Source organism: Dasypus novemcinctus, chromosome 2 (genome assembly GCF_030445035.2).
Source record: "Dasypus novemcinctus isolate mDasNov1 chromosome 2, mDasNov1.1.hap2, whole genome shotgun sequence".
In the NCBI taxonomy this organism is placed as follows: domain Eukaryota; kingdom Metazoa; phylum Chordata; class Mammalia; order Cingulata; family Dasypodidae; genus Dasypus; species Dasypus novemcinctus.
In genome coordinates, this window is record NC_080674.1 from 99,586,817 (window position 1) to 99,601,664 (window position 14,848).

Here is a 14,848-nt window from a genome sequence, read left to right on the forward strand (position 1 = left end):
TTTCTTTTTGTTGCATCATCTTGTTGTGTCAGCTCTCCGTGTGTGTGGCACCATTCCTGGGCAGGCTACACTTTCTTTCAAGCTGGGCGGCTCTCCTTACGGGGCACACTCCTTGCACATGGGGCTCCCCTACGTTGGGACACCCCTGCGTGGCAGGGCACTCCTTGCGCTCATCAGCACTGCGCTTGGGCCAGCTCCACACGGGTCAAGGAGGCCCAGGGTTTGAACTGCGGACTTCCCATGTGGTAGACAGACACCCTAACCACTGGGCCAAGTCCGCTTCCTGATATAAGCATTTTAATTAAAGCTCTTTTTACAGATCATTAGCTACAGACCATAGTAAGAGTTTTGTTTCACTTTTACACTTTTACCAAGATTGTTAATCAACAGGCAAAACATAACTTAAAAACTCTTGCCTTGTTTTTCCTTTTTGTTGAAAACGGGGTGACTTTATGCTCTTAGAGAAGCATCAGAGCAAAACAGTGTAACTGATAAGAGATTCGATTTGCTTTCATAGCATCACATTTTTCTAAGAATAACTAAAACTGCAACCAACAATATCATTTTGCAGATCAATATTAGGATAGAATAGAGAGTTAGAACTTTAAAATCTTTAAGAATTTTATACAATCCCAAATATATGCGTTTACATTAAATTTCTCTTCCATGTTTTCTGTTTTAGAAAGATACTGTTTTTCACAAAGAAATATCAGCAGTACTGGAGGAAAACTATTTTTCTAGTAATTTTTATGAGAACCTTAGATTCCCAATGGAATCAGGATTATCTTCCTATTACCATTGTTATCATTACCTTGATATAATTACACACATATTGGAACATTAATATCCTTACCCTAAGAATATATTACTTTGAACAATGGGGGTAATTCCTTAAGACGTCAGTGTGGTAAATGTAATATGGATCTTTGTAAGTATTAAGTGATTTATCAGTAAACATAAGTCTACACGTTTGTAATAGTCTTAGGAAATAAGTACCATGATTATGCATAGTATTTTATGACAAATAAGTTAAAAAAACAAACAGAAAATTTAACACCTTGATAAAAATTGTGATCAGAATAAAATGTGACTAAAATTTAAAACATTGCCAAAACAACATCCCATTTAAGCTTTTCCATGGTTTGCACAAGTATATTTTACAGTTTTGGAATATATTTTTTCCATTGCACATTCAAATATAAGTATATGGGTAACATTAATTTTCATAAATCTATGTATTTAAGCACATCACTTTTTACAAGGTGAAAGAACATATTCTTTTGTAACAGTTTGCAATTAAAGATATTCCTAAGAGTTTTTTTGTTTGTTTTGTTTTGTTTTGTTTTTAGGGGATACCTGGAATTGAAACCTGGACCTCGTACATGTGAGGCAGGTGCTCAACTACTGGGCTACATCTACTTCACTTCTTAAGGGTTTTATTATAATATTAAAAGTTGTCCAGTCTGAAAAGTATATTTAGACAGGGCTCTACTACAGTGAAAAATGTTAGTAAAATAGTTTGAGAAAGACTTAGCTTCCAAAATCGCAGCAGTCCAATATTTTTTAAAATCATTAGGGATGTGATGAAGCCATCTGATAAAGTACAGATTCTTTGTTCTTTATATATGGATGGATGGATGGATGGATGGATGGATAGATCATCTCAAAAGAACTTTTATATCCTTCCACTTGAAACAGACCAGCATTTAAGCAAACTGTGTTAGCTTAACAGAGAGATTTAAAATTTTACTGATGCAAAATTTTAGTTTTGCATCATTATACCATTGGGTAAAAAAATCTTAGTTTGCATAGATCATAACAGATTGAGGTAGCATCCAACTTCTTCTATAAAGTTACTTTTTGTTATTAATATCAACTTAAAGATTTTTACTTAATAATGACTTCCCAGAATCATCTAATTACATTGAAATCTCTCAGTTTAAAGACTTTCTCCTTCACTGACATTTTCCATGTTGCTTTTTCCGCTGGAGAGTCTCATTCCCTCTCTGCTTATCTAAATCCTGTGTATTCTTCAGGGCCCAGCATGAACTCACCCACCTTGAAGCTTTGCCTTTCGTTCTGCCCCACAAATTTTCCTTCCTTTTCTGAACTTCTATAGTCCTTGAAACATTTCTCCTACATATTTATTGGCATAGAAAAGTGTTCAGGACCCTATGTTAGGTGAAGAATGCATTTACCAAAAAAAGCTTCTATCTTATAGAGCTACAGATAAAGACAAAGCTATAGATATAATTCTATAACAAGAGATTAACTGTGTTGGGATTTGGAGTAATTCTATTTCAGTTTTATTTTCCCAGTCTATGTTTTCTTTTTTAAAATACTCTTAAAGAATTTATTTATTAAAATGTTCTTCGCCAAGATTTCACATTAGGTTAAAATTAAACTCAGTCTCTCCATTTCTCTACTGAGGTCTCCACTTCAACGTGTTACATAAAACACCTTCTCTAGTGTTTCCAGCAACCACACGGTGAGCCCCATGGTTCAGCCTCTGTTCCCTAAGTGAGCCAATTAGATGTTGTTTTAAAAAATATATATTTATCTATTTTAAAGAAATTTTAGATTACATAAATATTACATTTAAAAAATAGGAGATTCCCATATGCCCTACTCCTTCCCCCTCCCACACTTTCCCCCATTAACAACATCTTTCATTAGTGTGGTACATTTGTTACAATTGATGAACACATATTAAAACATTCCCACTAACCGTGGATTATAATTTACATTATAGTTTACACTCTGTCCCACACAATTTTCTAAGTTATGACAAAATATATAATGGCCTATATCTGTCATTGCAATGGCATGCAGGACAATTCCAATGTCCAAAAAATGCCCCCATATTACACCTATTTTTCCCTCTCCCTCCCTTAAGAACCTCCAGTGGCCACTGCCTCCACATCAATGATAAAAGTTCTTCCATTGCTAGAATAACAATAAGTCTATAGTAGAATAATAGTAAGTTTACTTTAGTTCATTGTTCATTACCCAGTCTTGAGGATTTGGGAATGGTGATGCCCATTCTATCCCCAGTTGAAAGAGGGCTTAGATTCTATGGGGGCAGATGGATGGAACTATCTCTTTTGCAGTTGCAGACTCTCTCTGTTCCTTGGGATGGGCATTGTCCATCATCATCACCTTGTTAGTTGTCCTGAGCAAGTCCAATGAAACAGAGAGTAGGTGTTGCAACTGTGTTGAAATTCAGGGTCCAAATGGCACATGGATGGACCAAAGATTTAAGTCTTTTGGACATACACCTATCAAGTATAGTATTAACTACAGGTTCAAATAGAAGGGACAGAAGAGCCATGTGTAGGGAAACCACAAATGAGTCCCACTCTGACACACTGGGGAGCATAAATTCCAAGGTAAAGCCCACTGGCAGCACACCAAACTCCTGAGCTGTATGCCCTGCCCATAGTGTCTGCATGTCTCTAGAGCCCTCAGGAGCCTTGTTATCTGAGGCAATATTACTGTGGTGGTCAATGGGATCCTGCTGAGACATGCATAAGCATAACCTCTGGAATAATTGCCTGATTCACTTTAAAATCTCTTAGCTATAGAACTCATTTGTATTTACCATTTCCCCCTATGGTAAGGTCTTTTTCCAATTGCATTGCTAGTTGGCACTTGGTAATGATCCTCCAGTGCCAGGGAGGCTTATCCCTGGGAGTCGTGTCCCTTGCCAGAGGACAGGGGATACAGGGGCAGTGTGTTTATTTGTTGAGTTTGGCTTAGACAGAGGCCACATTTGAGGAACAAGGAGGCCCTCAGGAGGTACTCTTAGGCAACATATAAAACTAGGCTAAATTTCAATTTTAAAAGACAAGGTTCATAAGTACAATCATCAAGATCAAGGGCCTGGCACAAAGGTCTATCCTCCTTCACTAGGCACTGCCCCTATGCTTGGGGGATTCTTGCTGTCACATTAGAGAATGTAGCAGAACTCCCCAGGATGAGAATGTGATATTCTTTTGGCTATTGTGTGGGTCTCCACCCACTGTGACACTGCCCCATGAACAGTTAAACACATTCATATGCCTTAGAGACATGCCCCAGGTGAACCCCCTCCCACACATCCCCCCATCACCAATATCCCACCAATGTTCCTCCTTTGCCACAGTTTTGACCCTTTTGTGACCCAAAACCTCTCCAATGATGAAGCCTAGAAAATAAAAAAAATAAAAAAATAAGAAAATGAAATAATAATAAGTTTGTAAAGTAACATAGAAAATACCGGAAAAAAATTTTAATTTTAAATAATAAAAAAACTTTTTTAGACATTATGTTTTTCATCACTGTAAGATCTGCTGTCTTATATGTACAGTGACATTTTCTTCCATATATTCCCCAGTGTCTTTTTTTTTTTTTTCATTTTACCTTCAAAAAAGCTTTAGGTTACAGAAAAGTCATGTAGAGAATATAGGGGATTCCCATATGCCCAGTGCCCTCCCCCTTTTCCCCTCTCCACTATTAATAAGACTTTACATGCAGATGATACGTTTATTATAAATGATGCACAAAATTGAAGCATTGCTACTAACCATGGTCAATGGCTTATATTATGATTTCTATTTTGGACCATATACTTTTATAAATTTTGATGAAATTTAAAATGGCCTATATCCATCACTGTGAGATCATGCAGAACAATTCCAATGCCTTAAAAATGCCCTATGTTCCATCTATTCTATTCTTCCTTCCTCCTCCCCTGGGGACCTACAGAAACCACCAAGTTTTACTTTTTGAAGAATAAGATGATAGTTACTTGCAATTGTATTGAGGCTTGACATATTTGTCTGTTTTTTTTTTAATTGGGTACTGCCTATGTTTTTGGGAGACTCTTGCCCCTCAATTTGAGAACATAGCATACCTCCCCAGAATGGGGATTTAATATTTTCTTGTTTATTGTGTGGGTCTCTACCCACTGATATAGCACACTATTACAAGACACACATTTACATATCCCATAGAAGACTGCCCCATGTGCACCCTGTCCTGTGTGCACCCCACGCACATCCAACACTATACCAGTAATCCTCCCTTGCCATATTTGCCAAAAGAACATTCCCAACATTGTAGTTTTAAACACAGACCTGCAAATCCCCAGCGTTCACTTGTTCCTTCCCCCAACCCTATCCCCAATTCCATGGATTGTCCAATCCAACGCCCCCACCCTACCCCCCTCATAGGCCAGTACTGCCTAACCCAACAGCATCACTGTACCACTGTCGCACCCATCCACTGCACAACTACACCCAACTAGATGTTAGTACTGTGCTTCTACAAGGTAGGAGCTCCTAGCTCCTACTTAATTGAAAAGGAGTGAAACTTCTGCAAAGTGCACTTTTTAAGAGGTACTTTTTGCTTATGAAAAGAAACCAGTGGGTCCTCTAACAATAACAAAAGGGGGTGTCTGACAGTTTAGCACATGATTTGGAGTAGAGTTTGGATGTTGCTCTGCTAGTCCAGTTTCCTCTTGCACCCTGCCCTGGTCATTGGGCATCACAACACTTTCATCTCTGAAGGAGAGAATGTCCACAATCCCCTGCACTACAGGGTCAATTTTCTCCTCATTCTCCTGGCAAATCAATTCAGTGTTTTTTAGTTTTCCAAAGTAGAAACTCTCCTTCTCCAAGACTTTGACCGTAAGTTTAATATATTGACCTGCTGCATCAATTCAGCTGCTTCGCCATCCCCACTTCCCACACCAGGATACTTTCACCACCCCTAGGCCAGCATAAGGAGCTGCAGTAGTTCTCTGTATTGAAATGGGCCTCTATGGAGCTGCACTGAGAGGTTTCTTTCGTTGGCAACAAGGGAGGGAGCTATTGCAGTTTCATGACCTTGTCTAGCAGCTACAGCATCACCTCTGTCTTTTCCATCATAGTTTGCATCAAAACACTTCTTGAGGCGGCGGACTTGGCCCAGTGGTTAGGGCATTCGTCTACCACATGGGAGGTCCGTGATTCAAACCCCGGGCCTCCTTGACCCATGTGGAGCTGGCCCATGCGCAGTGCTGATGCGCTCAAGAAATGCCGTGCCACCCAGGGGTGTCCCCCGCGTAGGGGAGCCCCACGCACAAGGAGTGTGCCCCGTAAGGAGAGCGCCCAGCACGAAAGAAAGTGCAGCCGGCCCAAGAATGGCACCGCACACACAGAGAGCTGACACAGCAAGATGACACAGCAAAACGAGACACAGATTCCTCTGCCGCTGACAATAGAAGCAGACAAAGAAGACGCAGAAAATAGGCATAGAGAACAGACAACCGGGGTCGGGGGAAGGGGAGAAATAAATAAATCTTTAAAAAAAAAAACCTTCTTGAATCACTGAACAAATTCAAAATTGTCCCGAAGCTTTCCTTTTACTAATTTGTTCACAGGAATTATTTTGTCAGCACCTATTCTCTTAAAACTTGCTTGTAGTATTTTGAAGTTCTGGATATATTCATCTTCTAACTTAGCTTGGAATTTCACTTTCTTCAAGGCAATGGAGCCAGGAAACTGCATGTTCATAAACTCACAACAGGCTGCCCCTGACCACAACTGTTTAGTTTTTGTAAAATTCATCAGCAGAGATTTGCTGATCCACACCAGCATGTCATGTCGATTTATGTTATCTCTGGTCACTGACGTCGAGTGTACGTTCATTGCCATTTTCGGCGCTCAGCTGGGTCCAATCCACTACCAGTACCTTGCTCGGGTTCTGTCCATCTGGTTCAAACCACCAGACCCCACCGGCTCTCACAATATTTCACACGCACCCAACGTAAAAGCTATGTTTTCTTAATTATTTCTACAATAAGCACGTAGTGTTCAATGCAAATAGTAAAGGAAAAGTCTAAACTCCACGATCTGGTTGTCAACGATTCCTGCAATTTGAGTCTCCCCAAAATGTGGCACAAATCTATATGGTCCTGAACTGTTCTTTTCTCATTTATTCAGATTAGCTTCCACTTCCAAACATATTGCAATATCCTTAAAGATCTAGTCAATAATTTCTTATGTTTTTTTCTTAATCTTCATCTATCTCTCCCCTTAACTCTGATACAAGAACTAGTTATTGATTAACTTATTTTTATGACATATGAGTAAAGTCAAGTGAAAATTTATTCTATTATATCTAGGTGGAATTTGTAATTTTTTTCTTCCTTCAAACCCTCAAAATCTCTGTAGAGATATATGAAATACTACTTCCCAAAACATGGCATCAGAGGAGAAGGTGATTTGTTTTTTAAATTGATACCATATAGTAACTACACAAGCTAAACATAAGTTTTCTATGCCTAAATATACGTTTTATATGTGGATATATATATATAATAGCCCTCCAGGATTCAGCCTCCTTAAGGAAAATATATAGGAAGGAGAATATAGGAAGTAAATAAAAGTGAAAACTAAGAAAAAAGAATTTAAACAAAGCGATTAAGAAAAAGGAGAGATGCAAGGGGAGAAGAAAACAGAAAAAGAGGAGAAAGAGAAAGGATGATTTAATGAAAGTAATGACCAAAAAAGGGGAAATGAAGTAGGATTTTTTAAGAGAACACAATACAGATTAGAACAAAGCTACCCCTAGAAAATATAGACTACTCCATTTGTTTATTTATTCTTTTGTTCTTTTATTCATCTATTTATTTATACTTGCTGGTACTTTGAATATTTAAAGAAAGCTATTTTGATCCCCCAAATCCTTTTTTGTTGTGTTGTTCCATCTAAATAAGCCAAAATAAAATAGTCCTTAGTTAGTTTTCTAAATATTGGGTCAAAGCACAAGAAAAAGACCTAAGGAAAAAGAAGAAAAAGAAAGGAAATTTAAAATAATTCATCTTTATTTCATCTACATGTAATCAATTAGCTTTACTCTAAGCTGGGAATTCACATGCATTTTATGAATTCCTACAGCAACTTTATAAGGTTCTATTCTTACCCCCATTTTACCAAAAAGAAGACAGCTATTTCAGGAAGGTATCTGTTCCACAGCTGGGAGTTCCAAAGCTAGGTCTACTAACTGCTCTTCATCTACAAGTTAGTGCCCTTCTCTAGAAACAACTACTCAATTCTTCCCTGTTAACCACCTATTTTACTGGGTCTCAGAACTCTATAAATCAGGAGTTCTTAACATTTTTTGTTTCACGGGTCCCTCTGACAGTCAGGTGAAAGCTATAGACCTCTTACTAAGTCCACTCTCTACTGTGTATAATAAATATATCACACCCACACCAATACGTCCCCACAAGCACAATGATGTTTTTTTTAATTTCAGTTGACGTTCATGGACCTCTGCTTAAGAACCCTTGTTCTAATTGAAGCTACATACATTCAGGACCTATTTTTAACTCAGCCCACTGACACACCCATACCTACAGCCACTGCCCACATTTAAACCTGGGATCAGGATGACTGTTTAAGCCCAGGTTGAAGAAGCATGGGGATAACCACTGGAAAGAATTCCATGGTGATAAATACCTGTCTAGCTTAACCTCAATACAGGATGGGTCTGGTTCTACCGCAAGGGGATGGAGCTGGACTGGTTGAACTAGGATGTCCACTTAGATCCAGATAATCCCTAGAAGGTCTAACCCCACCCCATGCTCTGGCACAAAATAGAGATCTCCCTGGATCCTATTAGGATATATCTGAGGCAATCGCTGAACCATGTGAATGCCTCCATTATTTGGGGAGATTCTGGCTGAGGGCTGAATAGGCTTGAGAAGTAGCTTTCTGGATTATAGGTGCTCGGAGACATTCCTCCAGGACTGGGCTGAAACCAAACCAGTTCTTCACGTGAGTAAGAAGGTGTGGTCTCAGCTATCGCCTAGTTACATCTCCTACATCTCCTGTCCTACAGGAAGGTAGGATAATTCCCAACCCATGTGTGCACTTCTTCTGAAGTAAGCATTAGTCAGCCTTTCATGTTGGAGTCCCTGGAACTACCATTTCTGTCACCAGCTCTTTTCCTGGGATACCTCAAGTATCATATCTTATATTTTGCTCGGTATCATTTTAATATGATCAAGATAATCATGTGTCCAAATAATGCATGTCAAGTGTGTCTCTTTAAATAAATGACTTTCCTTACTCTGTGCTCTAGGTACAGAAGTCATTCCTTGCATGGGTTTGGCTGGAAAGTGATGTCAAGAGGCCCTATTACACAGGACATTTGATTGGAGACTTTACAGAGGAGTCACCTAAACATGTTTTCCTCTTGGTAGGTGTGCCATGAGCTAAATGTATCTAGCTGTAACTGAATTTATAACTAGGTACTATGGATGACTCAGCTTTTCCATCATATGTCCCCACTCCAGGATACTGAGTACTATTAAGGCTAAAAGTATTAAATATATTATCTTCACTTAAAAGTATCTCTGTTGATCAATATCCCATTGATTCCACATTTTCCCCTGAAATGTGTTCTTCTTATACCATAAATATTCTAATTATAGAAACTATGTAGCATACCATTTGTAGCTGTTAAACAAAGCAAAGGCAAACATTAGAACCAGGGTCGGAAGAGACCAGGACCATCCCTAACAGTCTTCATCCTACGTCTGCCCCAGGTTACTACTGTAGCAGAATTCTGTCCTGGTGAAGAGCATGGCCTTTGGGCTCAGATAATATATGTTTGAATCACAGCTCTAGTATTTAACTTCAAGACCTTGGACATTTTGCTAATCTCTCTGACTCAGGTTTCTTTATCTGTAAAATGACCCTACTAATACCCAACCTTACAGGGCTGTATTTTTGTCTGTTTTGTGTTTTTTTCCCCAGCTCATACATCTTTATTGTCCCAGAGGTAGGATTTTCAAAAGGCTGCCCTCAACCTACACCAGCTCAGCTCTAAAGCTCTTCACCCTGGTTCTTGAGGGAGACCAGCCCCCTGGTGGAAGGGACCAGAATTTGGCGGATGTAGTGGGTTCCCTGAAGGCCCTAAATCTGCTGGAGAGGGATCCCCATCTGTGACCCAGGCCCTCCCTAGCCATCTGCACCTGGGCCTATGACACTGCCCGGCTCAGAACAGGGAGGCCATGTCCAACAGTGTGCCCTCTATGCGCTGCCTCAGACAGTGGGAATCTGTTTTTGTGCTTGCTTTTTGCTGATTATTTGGAAGGTGATCGTGTCACCTCCACCCCCCCCCCATGTCACCTCCACTCCCGCCATGAAGGTATAAGAAACACCCTGACCATCAGAGGGTCTGAATCAACCACCAGAGGATAAGACCAGAGAAAGGCTAAGCTCTCTTAGAAATGAGTGGTTTACACTTCACCTGCTCTCTGCTTGTGTCCACGTATCTCCCACCCTAAGCAAAAGGAAAACTCATCCAATTGTAAAAAGTGGTGTTGACTAGAACAGTGCAAAGTGATACATCTTGAGAAATAACCCAAAGTTCATGTAAGTAAAAATCCTGTTAACGTGAAAAAGTTTTACAAAGAAACTTCTTTGTAAGAAAGCTACTCCCATGACAGAACCATCGGAACTATTCTATCAATTTGAATGACAAGTCAATGTATACTCTGTGGAACAAATGATGCCTTTGGAATCTGGACATGATCTAATTAATAAACACTACATAATGAAACCAAAAGAGAACTATTGACACTGCAGTTATGGGTAACTGAGCTGTTACTGAGATTTTGGTTTTTACTTTGTTTTTGTTTTGTTTTGTTTTGCTTTTTTGTTTTCCTTTTCTACAGCTCTGTATGTTACTAAGCAGCAACCCCAACAAATCCCTCTGTATATCCCCATCACAAACATGCCAATTGTCCTCAGCAGGAAAGCCAAACCACTCACAGAAGCAAAATAATACAAATCCCAAAATTATTCAAGAAGAAGGTGGTGGGACAGGGGTGGAGATAATATACATTCATTACAATTTTTTATTTGCTAATTCACAACAGAAGAGGTTGGGCATCAGTTAAGTTTCACCATCACCTCATAGAGTTGATAAGTGATTTCTAGAATTTCAATTTGCTTTAATAAAACAAAGTTGTAAATTCAGAGAATTATAAACAACAAGTTTTAACCTATAGGTTACACATGCCTTAGCTATATAATATTTATTTATTGGTTATCTAAAATTCCAATTGACAAAGAAATACTATATATGATTTTTTTAAAGTAAGTTGAATAATAAAAAAGGATAAAAGGCAAGTCTTCCCACTTCAGATGTCCAGTTCCTCAAACTCTTACCCAGAGGCAACTACTATTTACAAATTTTATATATAATTCCAGATATAGACAATTCAAGCACACATATAGAACATTTATATGTCTTTTTTTAGTTTTACAGACATACTAGAATATTATATGCACTGTTTTTCAGGATATAGTACATCCCACAGGACAGTCCTCATCAGCTCATAGTAAACCATCTTTTAAATAGCTACATAATATCCTATTATTTGACTGTTTTGTACTGCCTTTAACTGTGGCCCCATAGCTTGTTTCCAGTTTTTCACTATTGCAAACAATACTGATTTTGTATATATCTTTTTGCATGTACATGGTATATGTTCAAGTATATTTGTTAGAGAAATTTCTAGAAGTAAAATCACTAGTCAAAAGCTATGTAATTTACATTTTTGAGAGATGTTAGTCAAATTGCCAATCAAAATTGTTACACCAATTTATATACCCATCAGCAATGTAGGATAGGGCCTACTTCTCTGTAATACTGCCAGTACTGTATAATATTACTTATTTTTATCTTTGTCAATCTGATAGGAGAAAAATGGTATTCATTGTGGTTTTAATTCACATTTGTCTTATTTTGAGTCAGATTCGAGCATTGTTTCATGCTTATATGCCATTTATATTCCTTTTTTATGTGCTCTTTTCCATGTTTTTACTGAATTTTGGTATTATACTGATTTACAGTCATTTTTATTTGTCTTTATTTATAAATTTCTTCTCCTTGATGAATGTTTATAAATATTAAAACTGTAAGATTTATTAATCTTTTCCTCTAAGTCTTCTTGGTTCTGGGTCATATTTTGGAGAGGTGTTTTCTAATCTAGCATTATAAAAAATATTCTCCCATATTATCCTCAGGAAAGCTTGATATGATTTTTTTTTAAGATTTATTTTATTTATTCAGCCCGCCCCCCTCGTTGTTTTGCATTTGCTGTCTGCTCTCTGTATCTTCTTGTCTTCTCTTTAGGAGGCACCAGGAACCAAACCTGGGACTCCCATGTGGGAGAGAGGCACTCAGTCACTTGAGCTACTTCAGGCCCCTGCCTTGTTGTGTCTCTCATTGTCTTTCCTCTTTGTGTCCCTTTGTTGTGTCATCTTGTTGCGTCAGCTCACTGCACCTGCCCATCACACCCACTCACTGTCTTGCTCACCTTTACCAGGAGGCACTAGGAACCAAACCTGGGATCTCCCATGTGGTAGGTGGGAGCTTGATCACTTGAGCCACATCCACTTCCCTGATTTTTAAATGTTTTCTTATTCATTGATAGTTTAAAAGAAAATTATTTAAAAACAATTATAACACACAGCAAATAGACACCACAGACAACAGCGGGAAGGGGAGAGGAATAAATAAATCTTAAAAAAAAAAAACAATTATAACAAATATACATCTCTCTGAAAGCCACTAACACATTGTCCTAAACATATAATTAAGAAAATTTATTTTTTGAAAGCAATAAGTTCTCAAAAAAATTTAAAGTTCGGTGGCACAGGTTAAAGGATAAGAGAATCCCAGTCAATTGTAATGGTCTTTGAAAATCTCTGAAACAAATCAGAGAAAATTTCACATTTAAAAATAATTTGAGGGAGCAGGTGTCACTCAGTGGTTGAGCACCTGCCTCCCATGTAAGAGGTCCTGGGTCCAATCTCCAGTACCTCCTTAAAAATAAAAAATAAAATAAATAAAAATAAATAAAAATAATCTGAGTGTAACTTGCTTCCAAAGAAGAGAGTATAGAAAAGGGAAATAGTAATGACTGACAATGTTAAATGTTTGCCCCACCTCTGTGACTATGGAAAAGAGTGAAGGTTAAGAAACCACCCCCCTGTGTACTGTAAAGAACCACCTTCCCCTGGGACTTAGATAAGACTCAGGGATACCCCCTTGTTCACCTAGGACGAGGCCCAGCCCAGACGCTTCGCATTCCCATTCTTTACCTCGTAAATGATTAGCTGAACCATTGATTCCCATTGATTAATCAGAACAAAACGCCTGTTAATCAAACTTTGGTTAAGATTCTCTCCTTCCTTCTGAATTTGAGTGGTGCCTCCCAGGAAATAAACTATGTCAGCATAAAAGGATCTCAGGTCTGTTGTCCAATCACGCCACCCGTTCATCCCACCTCCCTATATCTGGGTCTTTCCCCTCCATTAAAAATTAAAAAAAGTGTTAGGGTCAAAGCACTCTCCCTATTGCAATAGTCCCCTCCTTCCACTGCAATAGCCCCTTTCCCCCTTTGTAATAATCCTTCTGAATAAATTCTCTGCTTACCAAGTCCAGATTTCTTTTCCAGAGGTATTGGGGATTGAACATAGGACCTTGTACATGGGAAGCAGGAGCTCAACCACTGAGCTACATCTAGTCCCCTATAAGAGTTGTTTTTTTTTTCATTGTTTCGTTTGTTTTTAGGAGGTACCAGGGATAATACCTGGGACCTCATACATGGGAAGCAGGGACTCAACCACTGAGCTACATCTACTCCCCAATAAGAGTTGTTTTTCATTTGTTTGTTCTTAGGACGTACCAGGGATTGAACCCGGGACCTCATATATGGGAAGCAGGTGCTCAACCACTTGAGCTACATCCTCTCCCCAGATTTGTTTTTTATTTGATGCTTTACCATGGTGAAACCTAGCAAACACTACTTTAACCAAATGACAAGGGCTCACATCACAGTGAAAAGTCATATGGATGTCATGAATACCCTGATATGAGGTTATAAGAAGGGCACTTAAAAAAAAAAAAGTTATGAATGTGAAAAAAAAAGAAAAAAAAAAACAAGTGATTTACCAGCAGTTATGAATAAAATAATAAATAGAAAAAAAAAAAAAAGAAATACCCTTAAATCCTGTTCACTGTAAACTTTGACACCTGGGAATCAAATTCACAGAATTGAAGTGCTTTTGAAAAAAAAAGGGACAATTTACTGCAGTGGTATTCTTCCTTAAAACCTGTTGAACCCATAATTATCATGAGAAAAACATCAGACAATTCCAAATTGAGGGGTGATCTATAATACAAATACCTGACCACTATTCTTCCAAGTTGTCAAGGTCATGGAAAACAAGGAAAGATAGAAAAATTGTCACAGCCGCAGAGGAGACAAGGAAACATGGTAAGTAGATGAATGTAGTATTCTGGATTGGATCCTCAAAAAGTAAAAGGACATGAATGGCATATGTGAAATATAAAAAAACCTGGAGTTTAGCTAATAGTAATATACTAATGTTAGCTTCTTAGTTTGGACAATGTACTGTAGTAATATAACATCGAGAGAAACTGAAACTGGATGAGACATACATGGGAACTCTCTGTACTATCTTTGCAATTTTTACATAAGTCTGTCCCAAAATTTTAAAAAAATTCATTTAAAAAGTAATCCTATGTTTAATAAGAGTTTTCTGAGAATAAACACCCTTAAATATTTAAAATAATTTTTACGTGTAATAACCTTTTTAAAGGCTAAAAGACAATTTTATAGCAAAATATTCATTGCTTTAAGAAGCTGAGCAAGACTCACAGTGAATCCACCAAGTATCAAGACTATGCCTGCTGTATTTTACAAAACCCTTGGAGGACCCGCGACTTGAAATGGATAGACAGAAGTTTAAGTAACAGAAGATTCTTGAAGTGTTCC

The 14,848-nt window shown here is 38.2% G+C and overlaps 1 pseudogene; it reads right to left on the reverse strand.

The window, feature by feature from the left end:
- Nucleotides 1-5,389: 5,389 nt before the first annotated feature.
- LOC101438817 (microtubule-associated protein RP/EB family member 1 pseudogene) lies at nucleotides 5,390-6,677 on the reverse strand (annotated as a pseudogene).
- Between the last annotated feature and the right edge of the window lie 8,171 nt (nucleotides 6,678-14,848).